The 15,498-nt window shown below is 34.2% G+C and overlaps 2 long non-coding RNA genes and 1 pseudogene across 2 annotated transcripts; 2 read left to right on the forward strand and 1 right to left on the reverse strand.

The window, feature by feature from the left end:
• Window positions 1–115: 115 nt before the first annotated feature.
• LOC123922362 lies at window positions 116–9,051 on the reverse strand (annotated as a pseudogene).
• On the forward strand, window positions 1,579–5,358 carry LOC123921135. The gene is made up of 7 exons (XR_006813964.1): window positions 1,579–1,741; window positions 2,127–2,263; window positions 2,629–2,775; window positions 3,083–3,210; window positions 3,422–3,581; window positions 4,252–4,397; window positions 5,073–5,358. It is a non-coding gene; the product is annotated as an uncharacterized LOC123921135 (long non-coding RNA).
• A 365-nt stretch (window positions 9,052–9,416) lies between the features above and the next one.
• Window positions 9,417–11,871, forward strand: LOC123921133. Its single transcript, XR_006813959.1, has 2 exons — window positions 9,417–9,744; window positions 11,589–11,871. It is a non-coding gene; the product is annotated as an uncharacterized LOC123921133 (long non-coding RNA).
• The last annotated feature ends 3,627 nt before the right edge of the window (window positions 11,872–15,498 follow it).

Genomic DNA, 15,498 nt, shown 5'->3' on the forward strand with positions numbered 1-15,498 from the left:
TATATATATATATATATATATATATATATATATATATATATATATTAGCTAACAACATTTTCATACGAACAATACATTTAATGCAAACGACTACAAATACAAATCGTTAAGTTATCTCATATATGGGAAATTATTGTAAGGAGAATGTTAACATGTTAACAAGACCCTTGTTATAATTCAAATTAACACAAACAAAAAACACACACTTGTGAATACAATACTAAATCAAGCTTTCTTGTCAACACAATTATTTTCTTATCCTAGCATGTAAGCTTTGATTTGATTTCATTCAACTTAACTATAACATCTTTTATCAGCATTCGATGACTAGGGAACTCTTCAGAACATGCAACACCGATTCCAGCAAACATCACCAAACACTTTCTAAATTTGTTTTGCACAATCCCTGTTTGATCTTCAACAAATGGCATAAGCAAATGTGAATCTACTATCTCAAGGATTTCTTCTGGAATTTTCTGAAATTCTGGTACACAGTAGACAAGTGTTGTCCACGATGTTCAGACACTTGTCGTAACACTTGTCTTAACAGTAAGAACAATAAAGCAGAGCATTAAAAACAGATACTGAAAAACATAAACGACACACATAATTGTTAACCCAGTTCAGCCTAACAGCCTAATCTGGGGGATACCAATCCAGGAGGAAATTCACTATCAGCAGTATTAATTCAGAGCTAAACTCCCTCGTTTACAACTCCTCACTTAATCCCTACCCAATGACACTTCTACCTAGGAACTCCTAGATATGAGACCCCGTCTCACTCCCCTCAACCTTACAACCAGTAAGGATTTCAATAACAACAGAATGGAGACACTCTCATTGACAAAGATGAAGACACACTACAATGACATTAACACCTAGCCAACAGCTAAGTTCATAATTTGGAGTTGCTTAAAAGCTTCCTCCAAGTACAATACTCAACTCATTACCTATAGGTTTCTGAGTGAGGACACGGTGACCATCTCACAACTCGAGTGATTCACTTTTACACCAACTTTCCTAAAGAGTGGCTTAAAGACGTGAAACCTTTAAAAGACTACATCTTTGATATTCTATTTTAGCTTCAAGTTTCGGTGAATAAAACAGGGTTAGCAGCACCCTTTAAATAGCAGAGCCTCGTGGGCTTTTCACAATACTTCAGCTCCAAGAAATCTTCTAGATGCAAAATATATATTTTTATCAAATCTTTCCACTAGCACAAATATGACATATTACTAAAGAGTTTTACATCAGTTGAAGAGATGTCAGATGTGAAAAGTAATATGGAGTACTCTTTACATCTGGTTTCAACTGTACTTGATGTGAAAAATACATAGACACAACTTATTACATCTGATCAAAATATCCCCAGATGAAAAGCTAAACGCGGTGGCAATCCTGTAATTATGGTGAAAATTGTCTAAAATACGTTTACATCTGGCCCATTATATGCCCAGATGTAAAACGTCTTAAATGTGATTTTTTATTTTATTTGAACGGAAATTAATATAAACTTCACGCACGCAAAAAAAAAAAACCTAATCTTCTCAAACTCGTTCTCTCTCTCTCTCTCACACTCTCTCGAACCCTAATCGAAGAATCAACCCTAAAAAAAAACCCAGATCCTCTTCCCTGCCATAATTTTTCTTCGCCCTAGCTCTTCTTCGCCTTTGTTCGTCTTCGTCGTAGCTTCTGCCACCGCAGTTCCTCTTGTCGCCGCCATATCTCTTCCTCAACGAAGGTTTCACTGCTCTCTCTTCCTCTCTCTCTCTCTCTCTCTCTCACTCTCTCTCTCTCCCCGTGTCTTCAATTTTTAATTATGTTAATTTTTGTCTTCCATTTATGGAATCTTCTCTTGTTTGATTTTGAGTTTATGTGTTCAATTTCCATTTCCATATTCTATAATTTAGGGCTTTTGAGTTTAGTGGTATAATATTGTTCAATTTGTGTTCAATTTGTTCCATTAATCTAGGTTTTGAGTTTAGTGTTATTGTTCAATTTTATTATCCTCTGCCTTAGTTTGCAGTTTATATAGATATAGGTATGTTTGTGCCTGCTTTACTGTTAATTGTGATTTTAACAAGTTTTATTATCATTGTGTGTTTTAATTTCTCTAATTTATACAGGGCAGCAATACTCTATTTTCGCTTCTCATAAACCCATAGTGCTATCTCAGAAGTTTTTATGCTAAGGAAGTGTCAACTTGGTAGGAAGTGTCAACTTTGTCTTGCTGGATTTCTTCACATAATTGAGGCTCTTGCAGGTATACTTAAAAATCATATATGTGGTTGTTGGTTTCTCAAAATTACTATTGTAATTCCTATAGTTATATAGTTATATTTTTCTCTCAAACTCTTGCGATTCTCCATCGATTCTTCATGGAGCATTCGTGACGATCTTCAAAAACTCTCGTGATTCTTCGATGGGAAGACATAACTGTTGGTGTCCTTCCTTTCCAATCGAATTCACTCATTAACAATTATATAATATATTACTAGATTGTTATAGACTATTATAAATGAGTCAGTTTTGGTTTATATTTTTTCTCATTATTGAGCCAAATTATGATTAAGTTTGTTTGTCATCTTTCCCCTTTTTCAATATTGAATAATTTTTTTTCCTGTTTAGTTAAATATTGGTTACATTGCCTCATGCTACGCTAGAAAAGACAAACGCTTTGGGGGCGCAGAGCCAAGGCACGCGCAATATTTATTGCGTTTATGGGACTGTCCAACACCACTTGCTCAAATCTACCCCTAAATTAATATTGTGTAGGTAATATTCTTAGTCTTAAAGCTGTCACTTGTAGTTAGACTTAGATGATTCTGTGATATATACTACATTTAGCTATTAGGTGATTATCACAGTTTGTCTTAGGAGGGAAAATGACAGTAGCATAGATTTTCTGATTTCCATCACAGCAATAATACACTGATAAAATAGTTATATGTTATACCAGATGATTTAAAAAGGCTTGGTCAGCTTTGCTTCAAGGGAGCATTTTACTGCTTTCTTATCTAGTTAAGGTTTTTATCTAATTGATATGTTCTTGTTTCCTTTTTTTCCTAAAATATTATTTTAGATGAGGGCTATAAAAGAAGAACTTGGTGATAATGAGGATGATGAGGATGACCTGGTTGCCCTTGAAAGGAATATGCAGAAGGCAGGAATGCCACCAAATGTATGGAAACATGCACACACAGAGTTGAGGTACTTTTTGATAGAGTCATAATGAAATATGGTGATGATTGATCTTTGTCAGGAATTACTTGCTCTATATGTTAAGTAAATTGATGAAAAATCAGATATTGTCATTATCAAAGTGATTCTACAACCTCATAGAGACAATCAGTTCATTTTACTATAATTGTTCTCTCAAGAGGCTTAAAAAAATGCAGCCTCAACAACCTGGGTATAACAGTTCGCAGGTTTACCTTGATCTTCTTGCCGATCTGCCCTGGAAGAAGGCCAGCGAAGAGATTGAAATGGACTTAAGGGCTGCACAAAAGCGACTGGACAGTGATCACTATGGTTTAGTGAAGGTCAAGCAAAGAATTATTGAATACCTAGCAGTTCGCAAGGTTGCTAAATACTCTATTACTATGCCTGTCAGTATCTACTGGATTGTAAAATTTAACGTGTTTCTAATTTTAGTGTGTATGCATCACAGCTTAAACCAGATGCAAGGGGTCAAATGCTGTGCTTTGTTTGGCCACCAGGTGTCAGGAAAACATCATTGGCATCTTCTATTACTGCTGCTTTGGGAAGAAAGTTTATCCGCATATCCCTTGGTGGAGTCAAGGATGAGGCTGATATTAGAGGACATAGGAGAACATATGTTGGAAGCATGCCTGGACGGCTTATAGATGGATTAAAGGTTAAATTGCACTTTATAAATTTTGATAATTGCATGCTTGGACGGCGACTTACCTATGAAATTTTGATGTTTTCATTCTCACTTTTTGCTTTGTTCTGATTTTTTTTTGTTATTTTCAGAGGAATATGGTTTCTACAAAGCCTTAAGAATGCATACCTACTGCATTTTGTTCTTTATTTGCAATCCCCTGATAATTTTTTAAAGGAATGACAGGTTATATTTCCTTAAAATGTCAGCTTCATTTTGTGTGTTTATTGACAGGCCTAAAGTGTTAGCTTCTAACTATCATAATTGTGACCTTCATGCTATCGGTTTAAAATTAGATGATTATGTATTGTAGAAGTTTATTCATGGATATATGGTTGCATTTGCAGACTTGGGTTAGTTCAATTGAGGCTGCTCAACAATAACTATCATAATTGCCAGGAAGTTTGGATTACCGTGTTACGGAGGAAAGTTTGATGGATCACGTAGGTACCAATATGCATGAAGCATGCCTGCAGATTGACAAAGAATGCAGGTTAGTGGAAAAGTTGTTTGATCTCTCCTGCTGTAGCCTTTTGTTTCTAGTTCCATTTCTTTATTCATCAAGTTATTGAACATGAGTGTGGATGTTAGAGTTTCACAAAAGTATTTGTAAAACTGAAGCAATCAAAAACATGATATCTCTTTTTTATTCATCATGTTCTTTAGGAAGTGTATTGTGATTTTGTTAGTTTTATGTGTGTAAAACTGAAGCAATCAAAAGCATGATATCTCTCTTTTGTTTTACTTATTGATTAATCAAAAGCATGATATTTGTTGTGGTAAAAGAACTTGAATTTGTGTAGATTGATTAATTTAAAGCACTTCATGTTGTGTTAGAATAGGTTTTCAATATTTTTTTATGGGTTAGAAATTTCATGTTGGGAACTGCTGCTGTTATCTGATTGAAATCTGTACTAGAATTAAAATCTGTATCTGAAATCTCCACTTCATGTTGTACTAGAAATCTGGTTGAAATCTGTATCTGATTTTCTGCACACTAGAAATTTTAATTGTACTAGAAATCTGGTTGAGTAGTTGTTATTTTTTCCGCCGAACGCCGTACCTGGGAACTGCTGCTGTTTGTCGCTTCCTGCATTCTGTTTGTCTGGATTATTGCATTTTTTAGATCATGTAGTATGAATAACTTGATCATGTATATGTATTGTAGGTGTTCGATGATCCCACATCATTAACCGAGGAGGAGCTGTATGAATTGCGAAACAGCTGGGCTACTTGTTTTCTTGACCTGTACAATCCCGAGGTAGATTATGATGTTGCCGATGATGAGGTTTAGGAGCTAGCTAGGTTAATTTGTGTGATGTTACAATGAATTCACATTAATTAGGATGTTTTGAATTGTAATGACTTATATTTTGCTTGAATGTTATAACATTTTGGATTGTTGGTATTTTGGTTGAATTGTAAGACTTGGTATTTTATTTGAATCGTAATGACTTGGTTGAATGTAATTGTATTTTGGTTGAATGTTGAATTGTAATGCTATTTTGGTTTTTTTTAATTACAAAATAGGATTTAAAATATAAAAAAAAAAAAAAAACACAGGATTTTGAAAAAAAAAATTAAATAAAGTTACTATTTCACATCTGGTGACTTGGTCAGATGTAAAAGGTCCAAATTAATTAAAAAAAAAATTGGTCAGCTGAAACACGAGAACAGAGGTAAAAGGGGATCATTTTACATCTGGCGAATGTCAGATGTAAAAAGCGTAAACTTACTACTTCTTGTACATCTACCTCTGACCGGGGTCAGATGTAAAAGGGGGTTTTGGCCAGATGTAAAAAGTGTTTTCTGTACTAGTGTTCTTTGCATCAAATATTCCTCCCATAAATATATTTGTTGTAAATATATTTTAAAATTAAATCTTCTAATCTTCTTGAAGCACAAAGATTTATTTGAAATAAATCTTTTATATTTTCTGCAGCAATCTTCACAAGATATATTTTTGAAACAAATATTATATTTTCTAAAAATATAATTCCTTTAGAAAATAGAACTAGGGTTCAGCTGCCTTCTGAAACACATTGATCACGTGCGCCTTGTTGTATAAGAAACCACGAAATAATTCTTCAATCAAATCTTCGAAAGATTGAATAGAAAATAAAAACGCTAGCTGGCGCGCACAGTCAGACGGACAGGTGTTGTTCCAATGTGTACCCACATCTGTCTCAACACTTGGCGTAGGCACATATGTCTCAACACTTAGCTAAAAGATGTTTTTGCAAAATATAGCCTACATACAAAAACCCAACATTTTCATCTTACAAAATTTGTGTAGGCTTAGATTCTCATTAAACATGTTATTTGTTGGTCTCTTTCCGGTGAGCATTTCTAAAAGAAGAATCCCATAGCTGTAGATATCTCCTTGTGATGATACTGGACCACCTGCTCCATATTCTTTTCAAACAATAACAGCAATTATTTAGAAGAAAAAAAAGATTAATTAACGAATCGTGTATATCAAATATTTAGGCATATTAGTGAATAAAAGAAAATGACTTGATATATAATAAGAAGGCTAATAAAGTTGTTTGAATAAGATAAAGAGAGCAAATACTTTGAATTAGTATGCTATGAAAATACAAGTAAGAAGTATTGGCAAAACATTTGGAAGGATAAGTAACAAATAAGTGAAAGAAAGAATTTACCAGGAGGAAGATATCCTATAGTTCCCTTAATTGTGGAGGAACTAATTTGATCTTTACTTGAATGACCTGTGGCTCCATGAATGAGCCTAGCTAAGCCAAAGTCTCCCAAGTGGGCTACAAGGTCATCGTCAAGAAGAACGTTGCTCGGCTTAACATCACAGTGAACTACAACTTGCTCTGTATCATTGTGAAGATAATTCAATGCATGAGCTACATCAAGAGCTATGTCTATTCTTTGTGTGAAGTTGAGATTATGATTATCAGACCCTTCAATATCGTGCAACAACTTTTCTAGACTCCCATTAGGCATGAACTCAAAAACAATAGCCTTGAAGTCTTCACCGTCATAATCAACGCTTGAACAACAAGTTAATATCTTTAGAAGATTTCGGTGCTTCATCTTTCCCAGAGCTTTACATTCTGCCATGAAACTCTTTGCTGCTCCACGTGTTTGAAGATTCAACACCTTTACAACAATAGGTCTTTCAAAATGGAGAAGAGATCCTTTATAAACAGATCCAAAGCTTCCTGCTCCTACTAAGTTAGATGAAGAAAAACCATTGTGTTGTGAATTCTTTAAAAATCACACCAATAATCTTGATGTGTGGAGCAAATCGAATAAGCAATCAAAACGTGGAAATAGCAATAATAATCACGAACAAAAGATAAGTAATAAAACTGTAAAGAACACGAAGCAATTGTTTACCCAGTTCAGTCAAAACCGACCTACTCTGGGGGAGAGAGCCACCCTCCGTTTCACTATCAATGAAAAGCTTGATTACAACGAGATTCAATACAAAAGAGTTGCAAGAATTAGACTTCAACCCTAATTCTACCCTTTTCCCAAATCTCTTCCCGTGACCAAGAGATTTCAATGATAAGTGATTACAAGATGAAAGAATCAACACCCAAAACCTAGAGATGAACCAAGAGTAACCCTCTTAACCCTAGCCGCCGTTTTGGTGAAAGAAACCCTCTAAACTTCCTCTCAAAAAACAGAAAACGTGACCCTTTAAATACCCTGCAGTGATTTCCGCCCGAGGCGCAGCTTTTTCCGCCTGGGGCGGAAATTTCCGCCTGAAACACCAAGATTTCCGCCTGGGGCGGCAAAACAGAGAGCCCCCCTTATTCTGCTTCAAATTTCCGCCTGGAACACAGGTTTTTCCGCCCGGGGCGGAAAACAGCAAACTAGTGTTGTTTTTTCACGTTTTCAAGGCAAATTTGCAACACATTGGTTGCTTCATGTAGTTCTCCATAAGTAACCCTCAAGAATCTATTTTGCAAAGATGGTGAAGTTTGTAACCTTTTGGACTTTCTGGTAAGGAAATGGACAATTATAAAAGCTATGAAAGAGATCAAAACCCCACCAATTACACTAACAAAAATAAGCTTCTTTTTTAGAGATCTTTTGTGTTTCTTAGAGGGAACCTTAAAGCATATAGGAAGCTTTAATTGATTTATTCCTCCACAAAGATTCTTGTTTCCAGTTAGTGTAATCGCTGAGATATTGCTAAAGACACCTCCTATGGGAACCTCGCCATATAGGTTGTTAAAAGACAAGTCCAGGGTATTCAAAAGTGTAAGATTTTCTAGTTCAAAGGGGATTGTGCTTGAGAAATTGTTGTTAGAAATGTCTAAGATTTCTAAGGATCTTAAAGAGCCCAAGGAAGAAGGTATGCTTCCAATGAAGAAGTTTCTCTCCAACACAAGCTCTGTTAATGTAAAACAAGCACCAAGTTCTTTGGGGATTTCACCAGACAACTTGTTTGCATATAGATAAAATATAGAAAGATGCTTTAGGTTTCCAAACACCGAAGGAAGGGGACCGGTTAGGGAGTTGTTAGACAAGTCAAGGAATATTAAGTTTTCTAGATTACCGAATACTTGATCAGGTATATCACCACTCAACTTATTCGTAGAAACAGCGAATGTTTGTAATTGAGTGCAGTATTTGAGGGTTAATGGAATACTTCCTTCAAAATTATTGGTATGCAAATAAAGTTCAAACAACTTAGTAAGATTGCCAATAATAGTAGGAATATTACCGGACAAATTGTTTTGTTGCAAAACTAATCTTCCTAGATTCTTCAATTTTCCTATTGAATTTGGAATAGTTCCATCAAGGAAATTCTCCACCATAATGAATGCAGTTAAATTGACTAGTTGTCCAATACTTTCAGGTATCACTCCATATATTTGATTTTCCGCCATACTAAGCAAACTAAGATAGGTAGAAAGGTTTCCTATATGATCTGGTAAGACGCCACCAAATTTATTTCCGTCCAAATTCAGTTCTTGCAACTTAGTACAATTGGTTAATGAGGAAAGAAAGTTCAAATCATGAGCTCCTCCACTTCCAAAATTATTGAAGCCAATGTAAAACCTTTGAAGTTTGCTTAAGGATCCTAGATTTGAAGGTATTGACCCATTAAGACTATTCCCTGCTATATCAAATCATTGCAATTAAGTGAGATTTGATATTTGTTGTGAATTCGTCAATAAATCACACCAATAAAAGAACTTGATGTGTGGAGCAATAGAACGGCAACCAAATAATTAAGCGGAATAAGCAATAATAATAATAACCGATAAACAAGATAAAGGAGAAGAAAGAACACGATATTTGTTACGTGGCGGATCGTCAGCCACTCTTCGGCAATTGAGGATGTTGAAGAAATAGAAGTTGAAGTTCCTTCTTGCAGCTTCTTTTGTTTGGCTAGTTGTTTTCTTTTCTTTCTCTGACTATTATTTCTTCTTGCTGTTCTTTCGATTTCTCGATCAAAAAGTAAATTCTCTGCAGAAATCTTTCCTCGCATAAACAACCTAACCAGACAAGTTAGTGTAACACCCTAATTTCGCATTAGTGTTATTTTAGTATTATTATATTTAATTAAATTAAGTAGCATATTTATTAGTTGAGCTAGTGAGCTTGGGGGAGGTGTAGCCCATTAATGTGGGGTTAAGGTAGTAGGCCCAATAGTTGAGGGATATAATTGGAATTTGGCCTAAGTAGTAAACCTAGGTATAAAGATGTAACTTTAAGAGAGATAAATCATAATTTGAAGAAAAGAAAAGAGGTAGAGAGAGAACCGTAAAGAGGAAAGGAGGAAGAACAAGAACAAGAGGAGAGGAAACACCAAGCTTCTTCACCAATCTTTCTCCAATTTTGATAAGGTAAGGGAAGTTTATGTTTGTAAGTAGGATTGTGTTATAGAATAAAGGAGTAGCTAAGCTTCTCTTTCCCAAGTATTCTATGATTCTCCTTAGGAGAGGGTTTTTTTTTTGAGAAAACCCGTGAGTAGAGATTATGTTTTTATGCTTTCTCATTAATAATCCATGTTGTTGTTGTTATTTAGTAGTGATTTATACAATAAAAATTCATGCTTGAACTGTTGAAGTTGTTGTGTTTGAATAAATTGAAAGTATGAATTTTGATTGATAATTTCATGAATTGGTTGTTGTTTTGTTGTTAATTTGAGTATGCTGAGTTAGGATTAATGAGAACTAAACATAGGAATCCATTTATGTGAGTTTTGGGGGTTATGGGATACTATGATAGTGGGTCATAATCATGGTAAATTATGGTGTGAATCTACTCAACTTTTGATGAGATGATTTGTTTGAGTAATTAAAGCTTTATTGATTAATAATTGATGATATCAAGAAACGATAATCCTTTGTTGATTGATGAGTGTATATGAAAATTTATGAGGGAATGTTACTAGAATATATGAATTAGTAGGACTTTAGGATGAAGGTCTGTGATGATCGAGCAAGAATTAGTCCTTTAGCATTCTTTCCAAATTTTATAAATCATTTTTATTACTTAATAGGCAATGAGATCTCTTTGTTGATACCACCTGTAGACCGTAGTCATGTTGTAGGTGGATATACAGGGATACTATTTTATATATAAATACTATATTTTGATGTGTAACTTTCGTTTTCGGTAGTTATTTTATACTGTTTCGAGTATTTAATTGAGTTCAAATAATTCTTTTTTTTTCCGATAAACTTGAGGAGTAATTTAGGAGAGGATTATCCGGAAAATACAACCAAGTTAAATAGATAATTAACTAGGTGGTTAGAGAGTATAAATCAGTGTAGTTGAGTGGAGTTAGGATTAGCTAAATTAGTTTATCTAATCTTCGAAAAGATGATGGTGATGAATATATGAATGAAACTAAATTGATGTATTAATTGATGTATTTAATTGATAAACTTTATTTGTGAGTTTATTGATAAAATTTATTGGTGTATGAATTCTTTTGGTGCATTAGTGATGTGTTTGTGCTTATGCACAATGACGAGGTGTGATTGTTCATTAATATAACTATGATGTTCAATTGATTGATGATGATGAATGATGATTTATTATGAGTAGATGTATTCTAAAGACGATGATTTAGAATACTTGGATTATGTTATCCATATTATGTTGATGTTTTAGTTGAGATAAAACTATATGTTTGGTATATGCACATTCATGCATTCATAAGTTGTGTCTATTGATGAGTATTCTAGAGACGATGATCTAGTTTACTGTTGTTTTAGAGACGATGATCTAAAACATTTGGAATAAGTTTTCCAAAATTATGATGATGGGTACCACATGCATATATGTCGTGTCTAGGGAGACATTGCATACTTAATTTCAATAGATGAAATGTTGTGTGACTGATAAATTGTTGACTGATGTTTGCATAATTGCATACTAAATGATAAGTGATAATTTGTGTGTGTTAATTGGTGGGTGCTAAATGATGTGTAATGGTGAGTTGGATATTTAGTAATATATCTCCGATATTTCAAGTAACTAATGTCGTATGATTGATTTAATCAATTGATTAGTGATGTGTAAATGGAGGTGTTGATTAAATGGTATAAATGTTGCATGAATTAGTAATGTGATATAACCATGTTTATCTTTTGTTGTATATTTCCTATTATTTTTGTTTATTACATAAACTCACCCTGTTTTGTGTTACGTGTTATGTGCTGGACTCTTGGGAGTCCAGGTTTTCCAGGTTGTTGAGTCTCGTGCTCAAGTTTTTGATGAAGCTCCGCTCTGATTGTGACACGGGGAAGAATTCATAGAGTCATTTACTCTGTCATTTTATTTTTAATTTAAAATGTTTCTTTTTAGAAAAGAAAAATATTTTTAATAGTGATACTTATGCTAATTTATTTTCATCAGCCATGTATGAAGAAAAATGTAATACCTTAAACCAATATTTTTATAAGTTATTTTGACTTCAAGCCTATTTATTATTTATAACCGCTGCATAAATTTGAAAAGCATTCTAGAATTAGAGTAACTTTTGAATATTGGGTTTAGGGTGTTACAGTTAGCGTGCACAAAGGATAATAAATAATAACTAAAAAGTACAAAATTGCTTAAAACGATAGAAATCATAATCAAACTATCAATATCAAACGTCAGTCCCCGGCAACGGCGCCATTTGATGAAAGTACAAAAGCAAGTATTTTCGTTATATCGTATCCACAGGGACTAGTGTGATATCAAACGGTGATTTGCAATTTCCATGATTTTAAGTGCGGGTTTTTGTAAGATTTGTTTCGAAAACATAAAAGTGCGATTGATTAAAAAGATTTTAGAACTTTCGGATAAAAAGAAGTTGCCGGGACTAGATTCGTTATCTCGTTAGCATGTATCAATCAACATCACTATATATATTTCATTCACCAATCATTATTATCACATATCACGCATCGAACGTATCCGTGTCCGGATTACGCCGTGAAATCTATTATATCTATTAACGTTTGATGTCTCGAATCATTAATCGACATAATAGCATTAAGATCTGATATTTAAAGTGATTATTGAACTCAAAATCTATGTCTAAACCTTGAAGTTCAATAAGTGATTATCTTTACTCTTAATTTAAACAATGTATGTCTATACCATTCAAATTTAAGAAATAAACGATTAAAACAAGATAACACTCATAATGATTGATAAATAAAACATATATATTGAGATTGAATTGACTACATGATCACAAAATAACTAAATCTAATCCCAACAACAAGAAATTTAGCTAGACATAGTAGAATTTAACTTACAAGAACAAGGAGTAAAAGGGATGAAGAACATCTCTTGATTTCTCAAGTGTATTGATGAATCCACCTTACAAAACTCCTCTAAAACTCTTAGACTAGTGTTTCTTACGTATCTTAACTATTACAAAATGAGATGATTTTAGAAAATGGCTTCTGAAGGCTATTTATAGATTTTCAGGACAGTGAAGTTCGCTGAGCGAAATGATGTTCGCTAAGCGAATAGGTTACTTAGGCAAGGGGTTTCTTGACACGTAGCAAAAAGCCTGACTCATCATTTGTTCGCTGAAGCTCGCTAATCTTCGCCATGGACCCTGAACCCACTGGTTTTGTTCGCTGCAGCTCGCCATGGCTTCGCTGAGCGAAGGCTTCAAATTCTTGCCTTTTTCTAGCCATTCCTAACAAAATGTCTTGGGATTAAATTTTCCTTTATCAATGTTATATTTACATCAAAAAGGGTTTTAAATCATAATTTCTTCATAAATGTATTGCTAAGTGCCCATAATTCATGATACTTTTTAACTCAAATTGGGCACTTATCAAATCTCCCCAACTTAGGACTTTGTTTGTCCTCAAACAAAAGGTAATACTTCAAAACACAAGCTCAAACTCTTAAATCTCAGGAAAGGTTTGTAATCAATCAAAATTTTTGAAATTTCTTTTCCTAAGCATGAGTAAAACAATGCCCACTCAAGACTATCCCTCAAAATATTCAAAAGAACAAAGCATGATCATGAATTGATTACTATGTCTAAGCAAAATTCTCAACATTCTTATCAAACAATCAAGATTCAAGTGTTATCATAAAATTCTCACCAATATGTCACTCAAGGGTAAGTGTTTAACTCAATCCAAGCAATGTGTATGCAACAATTCAATTCAAACATTCATCAAAGCAATGTCACAAAACATGTTGTCAATCGTGGATCACTAAGGACTTTATTAAGCTTGTAACGGAGCTGGGCTACAAAAATTCATTGTTTTTCTTTGGATTCAAAAAGCCTCGAGGATAAGAGAGCAATAACAAAACTTAAAGAACTTGTAACAATTTACATTCATTTACTCCCTTTCTTTTCCTTTTCTCCCCTATTTCAATGGTGATTCTTTTCTTTCTTTACAATGACACTTTTTTTTTTTCTTTCTTTCTTTCCTCTTTTCATTTATGTCAAACATTTATTTTTCAACATTTTTTTTCTTTTCAATCACCAAATCTACCACTTTTCCAAACCATTTATTTTTGTAACAATTGTAACTTATTTCTCTCCAACTTGAATCTTAACATAACCCCAATTGAAATACAATTGCTCTCCTATCCTAAGACAAGGGTAGAGTAGTTGTTTTTCCATTCTTTCGGTTTCAGGGTTTATAAAACAAATAATTTTTCAAAATTTAAGGCTCAACAGGGGACACAAAAGATCACTATCTCACAAGGTAGGTTAAGTTTGGCCAAGTAGTTATCACTCAAAAAAGAAACAGGGCCTTGATCATATCCACAATATCAAACACATCAGTGACAGCAAGATTAAATTAAAATCAAATGAGCATACATCATTGCTGACTCTCAAATATTTATGTAAACAATGGAAAGTTCACACATTCTCACCCGGCTAGGTTGATAACACAAGCTTCAATCATGTTCGACAAAAATATTGAAAATCATCTTAGAACAAGCAACACAATTCAAAACCATGTTGGGTTCCTAAGCCTATTTCAAGGACTAATCAAGAAGTTTTAACATGAGGTTCTACAAAACATAATTAACATGCTTAATCATTGATTTACCACAAACCTAACTTCAAATTTTTCTAAGCATGTGAGCTTGTTTGCAAAAAGCTATTCACAATATTCACACTCTAAAAACTTATCACCAAATATTAAACATTAACATTAAAAACTTCAAAAGACATTGTCTCAAAACATTGTCACAAACATTATCAAGTACCACACCACATGTTCAAAATACAAAAGCTTAAAACAACCACACAAAACACGAACTGAAATTGTTCACAACAAAACAACTTATTAAACCAACTTCTGAATTAAAAAAATAAATGACTGAAAGCTTGTAAAATTTCACTCATTTTGGTGAGCTTTCAGTCATCATCTGAACCAGCTTCTTCTTCATCTTCCTCCGCCATGCTTGCATCTGAACCAACCTCGCCACCATCATCTTCTTCATCATCATCCTCATTACCAGCTTCTTCAGTGTCACCAGCATTAGCATCTGGTGCCATCTCCCCTCCAAGAAAAGTAGGCCTGACCTCAGGCCAATGGACATAAGATTGAAAGTCTTGAGGGTTCATCACTGGCTGCCCTGTATGTGTCCGATAGATAGACTCATGGACAGCCGTCATTGCGCGATAACCTGCATCATTCTGATCATATAAGTGAGTAAAAAAATTGTAAAAATTCTGATCATAGAATGCTGAGGTGACTGGTTGAGTAGGTGGTTGTGGTGGTGGTGGTGGTGGTTGCCGTGCCCTCTTCTTCTTTGGTTTGCAGTAGCGGTCAACATAGTCATCGTTGATGGTTGGAATTTCCTCATTACCAATCTGAGGAACATTCAGTCGGTTGGCCGAGCACAATCCCATAATAAGACATGGAAAACCCAGAGGACTCTTTGACTTCACCTTGGCCGACTTAAGTGCCCTATCTGTGTGACCACTCAAAACAATCTCTTTCATCCACCTAGATATTATACCCGCCACATCAATTTCTAATCCTTCATTGATGTAGTGGATCAGGCCCATGATATTCATTGTGGCATCTGAAGGGTGGGAGTTAGGTTGGATGTTATACAAGACAAGGATAAACAGCAGCTGGGTGAAGGTTTTCATATCCTCT

This window comes from Trifolium pratense, linkage group LG4 (genome assembly GCF_020283565.1).
Source record: "Trifolium pratense cultivar HEN17-A07 linkage group LG4, ARS_RC_1.1, whole genome shotgun sequence".
Lineage (NCBI taxonomy): Eukaryota > Viridiplantae > Streptophyta > Magnoliopsida > Fabales > Fabaceae > Trifolium > Trifolium pratense.